Source organism: Oncorhynchus gorbuscha, linkage group LG08, assembly GCF_021184085.1.
Source record: "Oncorhynchus gorbuscha isolate QuinsamMale2020 ecotype Even-year linkage group LG08, OgorEven_v1.0, whole genome shotgun sequence".
Classification (NCBI taxonomy): Eukaryota; Metazoa; Chordata; class Actinopteri; order Salmoniformes; family Salmonidae; genus Oncorhynchus; species Oncorhynchus gorbuscha.
In genome coordinates, this window is record NC_060180.1 from 69,288,130 (window position 1) to 69,302,698 (window position 14,569).

Sequence of the window (14,569 nt, forward strand, 5' to 3'; positions counted from 1 at the left end):
GTGCAAAGTATAATCGTGAGCTGTTTAAAATGCACTATTGTTCTGGCAGTGTTTTTTCTTAGGGTGAATCCTTTTAGCAGGGTTGGCGGTGTCCACAGAGATAGGTTAGAGAGGTGGCCAAAGACAGCCAATTAACTAAGACTGACACAACCGTTGTCTTTCTAGAGTAGTGTGAACACTTATTACGATGAAATTATTAAAACGGGTCAGCAGTCTAATATTGGACAAAATGCTCCTCTCAGCAGGCCTGACATATGAGTTATCTTAATAATAACACTATAAGGCTGTCACGCCTTGGTCATTGTATTTTGTGTTTTTGTTATATGTTTGGGTAGGCCAGGGTGTGACATGGGTTTATATGTTGTGTTTCGTATTGGGGTTTGTATTAATTGGGATTGTGTATGATTAGGGGTGTGTCTAGTTAGGCTTGGCTGCCTGAGGCGATTCTCAATTGGAGTCAGGTGATTCTCGTTGTCTCGGATTGGGAACCGTATTTAGGTAGCCTGAGTTCGCTTTGTATTTTGTGGGTGTTTGTTCCTGTCTTTGTGTAGTAGTCACCAGATAGGCTGTAATAGGTTTCACGTTCCGTTCTGTTGTTTTTGTATTTAGATTCAGTTATTTCATGTACCACAATTCCTTCATTAAAGTCATGAATAACCTACACGCTGCATTTCGGTCTGACTCTCTTCATTCAACAGACGAACGTCGTTACAAAGGCACAAGTAGTAACAATGGTAGGACATTGGGTTATCTGAAGGTTGGACTTCTTCTGAGAATCAATAGGAGCTCACTTTGTACAAGAATAATAAAGACAAACAATTTCTCCATGCAATCAAAATGTAATTACACTATTCAAAATATTTACAAACACGAGAATGATCAGAGAAAAGGGGTTGCGAACAAGGTAACATTGAAGTAATGGCCAATTGTGCGTCGCCCCACGGACATCCCAGTCGCGGCCGGTTACAACAGAGCCTGGGCGCGAACCCAGGGTCTCTGGTTGCACAGCTGGCGCTGCAGTACAGCGCCCTTAACCACTGCACCACCCGGGAGGCCTGAAAGAGCCATTTCTATGGTCCAATGAGAGGATTTGATTATCTGGCCCGGGTTCCCCGATGGGGGGAGTTTGCACCACAAGAAAAATTCATTCGTTTTGGAACCGGGCAGCAATGATGTGACAAATCTGTTAGTACATTGTTATAGGGTAAGCTCTATAAGTGGTAATAGGAGCTGATTCATTGTCAGTATTCTGAAATAATTATAATGTTAAGGGTAAGATTTGAATGGAGAAAGTTGATCCGAGAGCAGCACTGCCTCTCTTTCTATCCTATCAGTATCGGCACATTCTCCAACAATGCACTTTGCGAAAGTTTTCTTCTGTTTGGTGTTTTTGGAAATGGCCGTTCTAGGAACGACACATCATTAAAACACTCGTAAGACTAAGTTTCCTAGCTATCGAGACATTAAAAAAAATATATTTCTGCTCTACTAATGTCCTACTCCATATGTATGGAGTAGGGAAAAACAGGCCTGATTAGGATCATTGGATGATGAAAAGTATGGAAATGAAACCTGCTTTACATTTCAGATTAATTAAACATGTTGAAGAAATAGAAATAGTGCTCAACACATTATCAGTGATGCAGGAGGTGAATTAAAACTGAGATACTTGAACAAACCATGATAATTACCAAGTACCTTTTCAAATGTATTTTCCAAGCTTTTTCCAACCTGTAAACCACTTAGCTTGATTTGCATGCGGCAAGTGCTATTTTCTACCCCTGTCAAATGGTGTACGTGGGTCCATGGGGCTATAGAGGAGAGGAGAGGAGAATACATCCTGTCTCGTGTCAAGGCTGAAACGTTGACCGTGCAAGGGGTCCGAAGCACTTACTGTCTCGTTAATGTATCTATCATAATGAGTAAGTATGTAAAAGAGCAGGGGTGAGGGGGCGAGGAACATGGAAATCACTCTTCCCACTGGGCACACATTGGTTGAATCAAATCAAATTTGATTTGTCACATGCGCCAAATACAACAGGCGTAGTAGACCTTACTACGTCAATGAAATGACGTTTAACCAATGTGGAAAAGACGTTGAATTTACGTCTGTGCCCAGTGGGTTATAATTGTGGCACTCGATTATAAAATCACTTTAACAAGATGTAATTCGTATCAGACTGCATGGGATCACAGAGGGCAAAGACATCGTAAGAATTCAACATCCTGTTGGAATTCAACATCCTGTTGGAATTCAACATGGTGTTGGAATTCATATTTGTTGTTGTCAACAAAACAACAAAACGTGACGTTCCATCTGAAATCATCCAAGGCTCAAAACCCTTTTTTATTTTTTATTTTTTACTTTAGGTTGAAACGTCATACAATTTCTTAATGCTCTATGAAATGCATCTAAAGGGCTCTGTTAATATGTGTGTACCAGGCCATATAACATAAAACATAGTCACAGGAAGTGGCTTCGAGTAAAGTGTTAACTGTGGTTTACTCCAGATGAATCCATACTGTTGATAATGAGATTAACTTGTTTGGCCTTCACCAGTGATCAATCACTTTTTTATTTCACCTTTATTTAACCAGGTAAGCTAGCTGAGAACAAGTTCTCATTTACAACTGCGACCTGGCCAAGATAAAGCATAGCAGTGTGAACAGACAACACATAGTTACACATGGAGTAAACAATTAACAAGTCAATAACACAGTAGAAAAAAAAGAGAGTCTATATACATTGTGTGCAAAAGGCATGAGGAGGTAGACATAATAATTACAATTTTGCAGATTAACACTGAGTGATAACTGATCAGATGATCATGTGCAGGTAGAGATGCTGGTGTGCAAAAGAGCAGAAAAGTAAATAAATATAAACAGTATGGGGATGAGGTAGGTAAATTGGGTGGGCTATTTACCGATAGACGATGTACAGCTGCAGTGATCAGTTAGCTGCTCAAATAGCAGATGTTTGAAGTTGGTGAGGGAGATAAAAGTCTCCAACTTCAGCGATTTTTGCAATTCGTTCCAGTCACAGGCAGCAGAGAACTTCACACAAGTGGCCATCTTTGTGTTGGAATATATACATCTTCACTGAGTTGTACTTCTCTAAGACTTTGTATTGAACCAGAGAGAAAAACAAAGGATGCCCTGCTTGTCCAACCCCCTTTTCACAGAGACAGATATTGAGATTTTCTCTGGGTCATCCTATAATTTGTTATTATTAGTAGTGACTCGGTGCTTTACCAGACAGGCCAGGATAAATGAAGCTTAACATACAGGTTAAAGCTTCATAGTAGTGGTTTCTTTGCAGCAATTTGACCATGAAGACCTGATTCATGCAGTCTCCTCTGAACAGGTAATGTTGACATGTGTCTGTTATTTTGAATTCTGTGAAGCATTTATTTGGGTTGCAATCCGAAGTGCAGTTAATTGCCGATTTCTGAGGCTGGTAACTCTAATGAACTTCTCCTCTGCAGCAGATGTACCTCTGGGTCTTCTTTTCCTGTGGCGGTCCTCATGAGAGCCAGTTTCATCAGGGGGCTTGATGGATTTTGCGACATGAGGAAACTTTCTGCCTTGGCTGCGTATAGGCTACTGGTAGTAGGCCTATAAAACAGATAAGGACTTGTCCTGTGTGTGGGTCGCTGAGGTGGGTGTCTAAGGTACAGGGTTGGGCACTGCTCCATCACGATAAGACAGTAAATAAATCACCTTTATTTATAAATTATAAAATGTATATATCTCATATCTGCACCAAATTGAAAGTTCTCTCTGTCACAACTCCTGCTCACAGACACATGGGCTCTGGCTCTTTTCCTTTTTCACTCAACTCCACACTTCTCCAAAACACAAAAACACACACCCCACCTTCCATCACAATTCACCTACACATACTCACATACTGTGCCTTCTATATCCTCTGCTGTGTTTTCATCTCTACCATGTTGATTCCTACCTCATTTCGGGCTTTTAAATACTTTTGTGTTCCGGTTCCTTATTTTTGAAGATGTATTATTTAAATATTGATCTATGTATAAATACTATGACTAGAAAGTTGAATACTAATTATTTTTCAACATTCCCTTTGTTGAATGTTGTTGTATTTGTAGTTGATTTCATTATCACTTGTTGTATTTTATTGTTTTTCTGTTTTTTTATTACAATCCCCACCATGAATAGTATTGGGTGTTCCATTATTACAATCCCTACCATGGATACTATTGGGTGTTCCATTATTACAATCCCTACCATCGATACTATTGGGTGTTCCATTATTACAATCCCCACCATGGATACTATTGGGTGTTCCATTATTACAATCCCTACCATGGATACTATTGGGTGTTCCATTATTACAATCCCTACCATGGATACTATTGGGTGTTCCATTATTACACTCCCCACCATGGATACTATTGGGTGTTCCATTATTACAATCCCTACCATGGATACTATTGGGTGTTCCATTATTACAATCCCTACCATGGATAGTATTGGGTGTTCCATTATTACAATCCCTACCATGGATAGTGTATTGGGTGTTCCATTATTACAATCCCTACCATGGATACTATATTGGGTGTTCCATTATTACAATCCCTACCATGGATAGTGGATTGGGTGTTCCATTATTACAATCCCTACCATGGATACTATTGGGTGTTCCATTATTTGACTCCTCTATGGGAACTATGCATTATTTAGAATAGCCACGTAGTAGTCTTGAAACCATTCTAATGATGACACAAATGCATTGTCACAGACATATTTTTGAAGTGTAATTTTTCTTATCTTTTGTATGTCAAATGATGACATTTCTGAAATGTTCAAAGTGGAAAAAGCATTGACAGCTGCGACAGATACATTTATCTTTGCAAATTTTGGTACTTCCATTTTTTATTTATTTTGAGTACTGGGAAAACACAGCCTAACAGTTCACAGAAGATTCAACATGCATTGTTTCACCAACACAAGTGTCTTAAATATCTCTATTAAAATAAAAATGCCTTTTAACCTTTGAATCGAATTCAAGGTTTGGGCAATTTTGGAACATTCTAACAAATACTTACACACCAAGACGGACATAATTGATTCTATGTATTCCATTTGATGTAAAAATGACTTGTCAATCAATTATTTTCATTGTGAAATATATTCATCTCCTGGGCAACACTTCCGTGGCCTCCAATTGCTCTTAAATACAAGTAAAACTAAATCCATGCTCTTCAACCGATCGCTACCTGCACCTACCCGCCTGTCCAACATCACTACTCTGGACGGCTCTGACTTAGAATACGTGGACAACTACAAATACTTAGGTGTCTGGTTAGACTAAACTCTCCTTCCAGACCCATATCAAACATCTCCAATCCAAAGTTAAATCTAGAATTGGCTTCCTATTTCGCAACAAAGCATCCTTCACTCATGCTGCCAAACATACCCTTGTAAAACTGACCATCCTACCAATCCTCGACTTTGGCGATGTCATTTACAAAATAGCCTCCAATACCCTACTCAACAAATTGGATGCAGTCTATCACAGTGCAATCCGTTTTGTCACCAAAGCCCCATATACTACCCACCATTGAGACCTGTACGCTCTCGTTGGCTGGCCCTCGCTTCATACTCGTCGCCAAACCCACTGGCTCCATGTCATCTACAAGACCCTGCTAGGTAAAGTCCCCCCTTATCTCAGCTCGCTGGTCACCATAGCATCTCCCACCTGTAGCACACGCTCCAGCAGGTATATCTCTCTGGTCACCCCCAAAACCAATTCTTTCTTTGGCCGCCTCTCCTTCCAGTTCTCTGCTGCCAGTGACTGGAACGAACTGCAAAAATCTCTGAAACTGGAAACACTTATTTCCCTCACTAGCTTTAAGCACCAACTGTCAGAGCATCTTACAGATTACTGCACCTGTACATAGCCCACCTATAATTTAGCCCAAACAACTACATCTTTCCCAACTGTATTTAATTAATTTATTTATTTTGCTCCTTTGCACCCCATTATTTTTATGTCTACTTTGCACATTCTTCCATTGCAAAACTACCATTCCAGTGTTTTACTTGCTATATTGTATTTACTTTGCCACCATGGCCTTTTTTGCCTTTACCTCCCTTCTCACCTCATTTGCTCACATTGTATATAGACTTGTTTATACTGTATTATTGACTGTATGTTTGTTTTACTCCATGTGTAACTCTGTGTCGTTGTATCTGTCGAACTGCTTTGCTTTATCTTGGCCAGGTCGCAATTGTAAATGAGAACTTGTTCTCAACTTGCCTACCTGGTTAAATAAAGGTGAAATAAAAAAATAAATAAAAACACGCTCAACCAAATTAACATTTTAGACAAACTGTACAACACAATTCCAAAAAGTGTTAGATGCAGATATTGATCAAGTTAAAAACTCTATACTTATTTTACGGAATTACCCCCAAAAGGGTCTTTGTGGAGTATAATTACTGTACAATCAGTTGTGAAAATGTATTTCTCAATACCAAAAGACAGATGAACTACCATTTCCATCAGAAAATAGTTTTAGATTCAGAGTCAGATTGAAGATTCGGATCAGACATGTAGAATGTCCTTAGATACACCTAGGTCCTTTGCGGTCTTGCCTGGCTGTAAAGCATGACAATCAGTCTATTTCCTCATGAAGAAGACACTCAGCCATTTTCATCCGCAGACCAAACAACATCAGTGCAATACAGAGTTTATGACTTAATAGACATTAGTTAGGACCATGGTCAGAGTTCAGAGGTCAGAGATTGTCCATGGTGATCATTGACCACTCACCTCCAAATGTACATCTCTTCCATATGTTGAAATACAGTTGAAGTAGGAAGTTTACACTTAGGTTGGAGTCATTAAAACTTGTTATTCAACCACTCCACAAATTTCTTGTTAACAAACTATAGTTTTGGAAAGTCGGTTAGGACATCTACTTTGTGCATGACACAAGTAATTTTTCCAACAATTGTTTACAGACAGATTATTTCACTTATAATTCACTGCATCACAATTCCAGTGGGTCAGAAGTTTACATGCACTAAGTTAACTGTGCCTTTAAACAGCTTGGAAAATTCCAGAAAATGATGTCATGGCTTTAGAAGCTTCTGATGGGCTAATTGACATAATTTGAGTCAATTGGAGGTGTACCTGTTGATGTATTTCAAGGCCTACCTTCAAACTCAGTGCCTCTTTGCTTGACATCATGGGAAAATCAAAAGAAATCAGTCAAGACCTCAGAAATGTTTTTGTAGACCACCACAAGTCTGGTTCATCCTTGGGAGCAACTTCCAAATGCCTGAAGGTCCCATGTTCATCTGTACAAACAATAGTAAGCAAGAATAAACACCATGGGACCACGCAGCCGTCACACCGCTCAGGAAGGAGACGCATTCTGTCTCCTAGAGATGAACGTACTTTGGTGCGAAAAGTGTAAATCAATCCCAGAAGAACAGCAAAGGACCTTGTGCTGGAGGAAACAGGTACAAAAGCATCTGTATCCACAGTAAAACAAGTCCTATATCGATACAACCTGAAAGGCCGCTCAGCAAGGAAGAAGCCACTGCTCGAAAACCGCCATAAAAAAGCCAGACTACAGTTTGCAACTACACATGGAGACAAAGATCGTACTTTTTGGAGAAATGTCCTCTGGTCTGATGAAACAAAAATAGAACTGTTTGGCCATAATGACCATTGTTATGTTTGGAGGAGAAAGGGGGAGGCTTGCAACCCGAAGAACACCACCCCAACCGTGAAGCACGGGGGGTGGCAGCATCATCTTGTGGGGGTGTTTTGCTCCAGGAGGGACTGGTGCACTTCACAAATATATGGCATCATGAGGGTAGAAAATGATGTGGATATATTGAAGCAACATTTCAAGAAATCAGTCAGAAAGTTAAAGCTTGGTCGCAAATTGGTCTTCCAAATGGACAATGACCTCAAGCATACTTCCAAATTTCTGGCAAAATGGCTTATGGACAACAAAGTCACGGTATTGGAGTGGCCATCACAAAGCCCTGACCTCAATCCTGAAAAAGCGCTTGCGAGCAAGGTGGCCTACAAACCTGACTCAGTTACACCAGCTCTGTCAGGAACAATGGGCCAAAATTCACCCAACTTATTGTGGGAAGCTTGTGGAAGGCTACCCGAAACGTTTGACCCAAGTGAAACAATTTCAAGGCAATGCTACCAAATACTAACTGAGTGTATGTAAACTTCTGACCCATTGGGAATGTGATGAAAGAAATAAAAGCTGAAATAAATTATTCTCTCTACTATTATTCTGGCATTTCACATTCTTAAAATAAAGTGGTGATCCTAAGTGACCTAAAACAGGGATTTTTTACTAAGATTAAATGTCAGGAATTGTGAAAAACTGAGTTTAAATGTATTTGGCTAAAGTGTATGTAAACTTCCGACTTCAACTGTACAGTATGAGTGATTGACAGGTTTTTGTGATTCATTGGTCCTTTTACCCACTCATTCCAAAACAAGTGGACATCTGGCCCCCTTATAAGGGGTCCTTCCAAGTGCTCCTAAGAAGGGCCCTCCATGTTGACAGTTGTGACTGTTGCCATGAAGCACTTCTGGAACAGTCTCTCAGGGTCGGGAGGCTGATTGTCACAGTCCAGCTTCCGGCTGAGGAAGTTCTTCCTGAAGCCCTGGGGACCACTGGGAGGCTGCGCACCGGAGTGACTGCTGGGTTCCTCACTGGCAATGGGAACTACTTCTGGAATTACACACACACACACACACACACACACACACACACACACACACACACACACACACACACACACACACACACACACACACACACACACACACACACACACACACACACACAACATACACACAAACACACACACACACACACACACACACACACACACACACACACACACACACACACACACACACACACACACACACACACACACACACACACACACACACACATACAGTACACACACACACACAAAAAGCAGGCAGACAAGCAGGGATGGACACACACACAAACATACAGTACACACACACACACATACACAAACATACAGTACACACACACACACACACACACACACACACACACACACACACACACACACACACACACACACACACACACACACACACACACACACACACACACACACACACACAACATACAGTACACACACACACGCAGGGATGGACACACACACAAACATACAGTACACACACACACACACACACACAAACAGACAGTACACACACACACACACACACACACACACACACACACACACACACACACACACACACACACACACACACACACACACACACACACACACACACACACACACACACACACACACACACGCAGGGATGGACACACACACAAACATACAGTACACACACACACACACACACACACGAGCACATACTTATTTTCCACCATAATTTGCAAATAAATTCATTAAAAATCCTACAATGTGATTTTCTGGATTTTTTTTCTCATTTTGTCTGTCATAGTTGAAGTGTACCTATGATGCAAATTACAGGCCTCTCATGTTTTTAAGTGGGAGAACTTGCACAATTGGTAGCTGACTAAATACTTTTTTGCCCCACTGTATATATATTATATAGTCTTTATCTCAAAAGCATTGTAATGTGGTTAAACTTAAAAATCTAATTGAAAATGATTCAAATCTAAAAGACAAAATTCAACCAGAGAAGTAAGAAGCCCTTAGATCCTGGGAAAAGGCCGCACTTGAATCATTCCCACAATGAAATGCTCGGCCTCCATAACTCTGAAACCACACACTATTGCAGAGACTTTGATATGGTGAAAACAAGGCAGCAGAGGCGGGACCAAGTCACTCTATGAGTCCCAGGTAGAAACGGGTCCAGACTCGACTCAAGTCCAAGTCGTACGTTCTAAGAGCAAGTCCAGTTGAGTCACAAGTAAAAAAAAAAAATCTATACCTGTAACACCTTGTTCAACTACAAATCTGTGTCTACTTATTGAGGCTACTAGACAGGCCGTTTTTATTATTTTGTCTGCAACAGACTTTTTGATTAGACCTTGCAGCAGACATGAAATCAGCAGAAGGCAAGGCAGGTGGACGTGCTCAGAGTGTAGAGGTATTTACAGGTGATCCAAAGGTGAAAGCGCCACACCATACAAAATATACATGTACAATGAACAAATATACACTGGCAACAGCCCTAAAGACAGGCTGACCTGTCCTATCTGAACGGACACCGGTAGAGGGCAAGACAGTACAGCCTCGCCTTGAATCTGTCTAACAGGTCCTTTAAACACCTACATAATATAAGCACTAGGCCCCCATACAAATGACCAAATTGTCAATTACAACCAATAAACTGGTTCTACAATGTAAAAGGCAATTTTCACATCCGTCTCAATCAGACTTAATGATTATGAATGATATTTCAACACAATGCATACATGGAACACTCATTTGTTCACGCAGAACAAAAATGACACACACACACACACACACACACACACACACACACACACACACACACACACACACACACACAGACCTCCGACATAAATAAACAGAACGTCTACCTCATGAGTCTTGCGAACGTTAATGTGCACTATCGTTCTAAACATACCTCCAACTCAGAGCAGAGTAAGAAGTGGTTGGCTAAATGAGAAGGTGTCATAGGCATATCAGACAGTTAACAAATCAAATCACATTTATTTATATAGCCCTTCGTACATCAGCTGATATCTCCATGTGCTGTACATAAACTCAACCTAAAACCCCAAACTGCAAGCAATGCAGCTGTAGAAGCACGGTTTAACAGAAATGTCTACGTGTTGCAATAAACCGTACTGGGATGGAATGATGAAACGCTAGCAATTATTGGAGTATTCGATTGAATATAGATTTACCACATAGGGCCTATGTGTTTAAACGTCTGAAAGCAACAGCAAACATTTAAACAACAGAAGAAGAAAAACAAAATCGCTCTCAACTGGCTGGGGTTTGGAGCGCGCGAGTGGTGCGTCTTCGCCACATTCATAATTCATTCGAACAACAAATTACAAATGCAAGCTTCATAAATAGATGATCAATTTCAAGCATTTGTTACATACTAAAATACCAGTAGGCCTATGCTAGTAATGGTTGCCCCCTCGCTTTATGAGTTTACAAAGTAAAAAATATAATATTCTCGACCCCCAAACAAGTTGTATTATTATGGCAATCCTCTCATCCTACAATTTGACATTTGCGCCGTAAAACAAATCAGCAAGGTCACAGAACAATGACAACACTAGAACATCTTTGGCAATGTCTTTGCTGACTCACCCTTAGCCAATCTGTTGCAGTCTTTTGTTGCTTGGCGATGCTGCGAACTGTCTCTGGCTACAATATGTGTAGAGTAATCAATCCACGTTTATACTCTGTGACAAAACATTACAAAACCTGGCCAGATCATTTCAAGTCATCAGTCTCAAGTCAATGTCGAGTCCCGAGTCTTGAGGCTCCAAGTCAAGTCTCAAGGTGTTTTCTTTTCTGTCAAGTCACTTGTCGTCAACAAAGTTGTGATTTCAAATCAAATCAAATTGTATTTGTCACATACACATGGTTAGCAGATGTTAATGCGAGTGTAGCGAAATGCTTGTGCTTCTAGTTCCGACAATGCAGTAATATCTAACAAGTAATCTTGCTAACAATTCCAAAACTACTACCTTATAGACACAAGTGTAAGGGGATAAAGAATATGTACATAAAGATATATGAATGAGTGATGGTACAGAGCGGCATAGGCAAGATACAGTAGATGGTATTGAGTACAGTATATACATATGAGATGAGTATGTAAACAAAGTGGCATAGTTAAAGTGGCTAGTGATACATGTATTACATAAAGATGCAGTAGATGATATAGAGTACAGTATATGCATATACATATGAGATGAATAATGTAGGGTATGTAAACATTATATTAGGTAGCATTGTTTAACGTGGCTAGTGATATATTTTACATAATTTCCCATCAATTCCCATTATTAAAGTGGCTGGAGTTGAGTCAGTGTGTTGGCAGCAGCCACTCAATGTTAGTGGTGGCTGTTAAACAGTCTGATGGCCTTGAGATAGAAGCTGTTTTTCAGTCTCTCGGTCCCAGCTTTGATGCACCTGTACTGATCTCGTCTTCTGGACAATAGCAGGGTGAACAGGCAGTGGCTCGGGTGGTTGTTGTCCTTGATGATCTTTATGGCCTTCCTGTGACATCGAGTGGTGTAGGTGTCCTGGAGGGTTTGCCCCCGGTGATGCGTTGTGCAGACCTCACTAACCTCTGGAGGGCCTTACGGTTGTGGGCGGAGCAGTTTCCGTACCAGGCGGTGATACAGCCCGACAGGATGCTCTCGATTGTGCATCTGTAGAAGATTGTGAGTGCTTTTGGTGACAAGCCTAATTTCTTCAGCCTCCTGAGGTTGAAGAGGTGCTGCTGCGCCTTCTTCACGATGCTGTCTGTGTGGGTGGACCAATTCAGTTTGTCTGTGATGTGTACGCCGAGGAACTTAAAACTTATTACCCACAGTCAGACTCGAGTTTAAGTCATGTGACTTGAGTCCACAACTTTGGGAGGCAGAGGCACAGAAACACCTTTGTCAGATAACACTTTTAAACAAAGAATTTATGCTATTGCTAGCAATCAAGGGGAAACTAACTGAACTACCCGCATTCAGGGGTCACCACAGATGAGATTTGATTCCTCATGTCTGTCGCCCACTGAGCATTAATGCCTCGTTCAAAACATCTGGGATCTCGGAACTGGGTACTCGGAAATCTGGGTTCCGACTTAAATGTATTCAAGACAACTGGGAACTCTGAAAAAACGAGCTCTGAATGGGAAAAATATTTTTGAACGGTCATCCAACTCGGAATTCCAACTCGGGAACTCGGGTCTCGTTATAGAGGAACTCGGGTCTCGTTATAGAGGAACTCGGGTCTCGTTATAGAGGAACTCGGGTCTCGTTATAGAGGAACTCGGGTCTCGTTATAGAGCTCCAGATTTCCGATCTGAAGACCACAGATGTCAAGATTTGACCTCGTATTCTGTGTAAAGCTGTTCAGTGCATTCGTCTGCATTCAAACCAAAAATCGATCCAGGTTGGATGTGGCAGCAGAGATGAGGTGCGCACTATCGACCACGCACCCTGAATTGAGAAGCTCCTAGGCAACATGCATCAAACACATCCATCTCATTCGTGGTGAGATAAGGGAAATCATGTCAGACTAACTGGCAATTGACTGTCATTGCCCCACATTAAAAGTAAGTGATGGTGAGTTAAGAAGACAATCAGAAATACTGTTAGAAGGTTTTTCTATTGACTACCATATTACCAAATAAAAAAAGTCAACATTGGCTGTTAATTACAGACTCTTTTCATATTCATTTTCAGATATCATAATGGGGTAGTGGGCCAAAAAGGTTTGGGAATCCCTGGCCTACCTCTTCTCTCTCTATTGTTGCTTCATCCCTTCAACATTGAAATGAAATACGTTTTGTTGTCCTAATCTTCATCATTGTGATGACATGCTTAAAATGCAGACGGCGTTCAGTTCTCTTCACGAATGGTTATGGTTTGGAACACATCACTGCTTTAAACTCCCCGTGAGTTCTACTGGCTACTGTATATAACATTCAGCAAACAAGAGCTTGCATCCTCTTCGAATAGTCTATTAGCCTAAGAAATGCAACAACAAAAAAACTATTATAGTCTAGCTTTTCCTGGGACTCCTATATGCGTGTTTTAAGGAGAGAGACCAGGGGAGCACAGGAGTGTACTGGGCAAGAGACAGAGGCTAGAAGCATATTTATACAACTGGTTGTAGGCTAGAAGTGTATTTATTAAACTGGTTGTAGGCTAGAAGTGTATTTATTAAACTGGTTGTAGGCTACAAGTGTATTTATTAAACTGGTTGTAGGCTACAAGTGTATTTATTAAACTGGTTGTAGGCTACAAGTGTATGTATTAAACTGGTTGTAGGCTACAAGTGTATTTATTAAACTGGTTGTAGGCTACAAGTGTATTTATTAAACTGGTTGTAGGCTAGAAGTGTATTTATACAACTGGTTGCAGGCTAGAAGTGTATTTATAAAACTGGTTGTGGGCTATTCAAGAGAAAGGCCAGATTTTCAGATTGGAGACTAGGTGTAATTTAGATTTTGGCCACCAGACGGCAGCAGTGGGTGTGCAAAGTTTCCAACTGATCCAGTGAAGAATTTCATGACTGCACAATATTTTGTATCAAGTCTGCCAGGAGTTTTCCCAAATGTGCCGAATTGGTCAATTGATACATACATAAATTATATGGTAATAAAACAATTATTTTTACACACTCCCAGGAATGTCATACATGATGGATCATTAGTTTATACACTAACTTTCACACAACTAGGTGGCCGTATCATGCAGGTGAAAGAGGACCCAAAAGCGACTTGGCGAAAACAGAGTCTTTAATCCAGAAAAGTGAATACAAACAAAAAAACACAACTTTCACTCGAAATGAC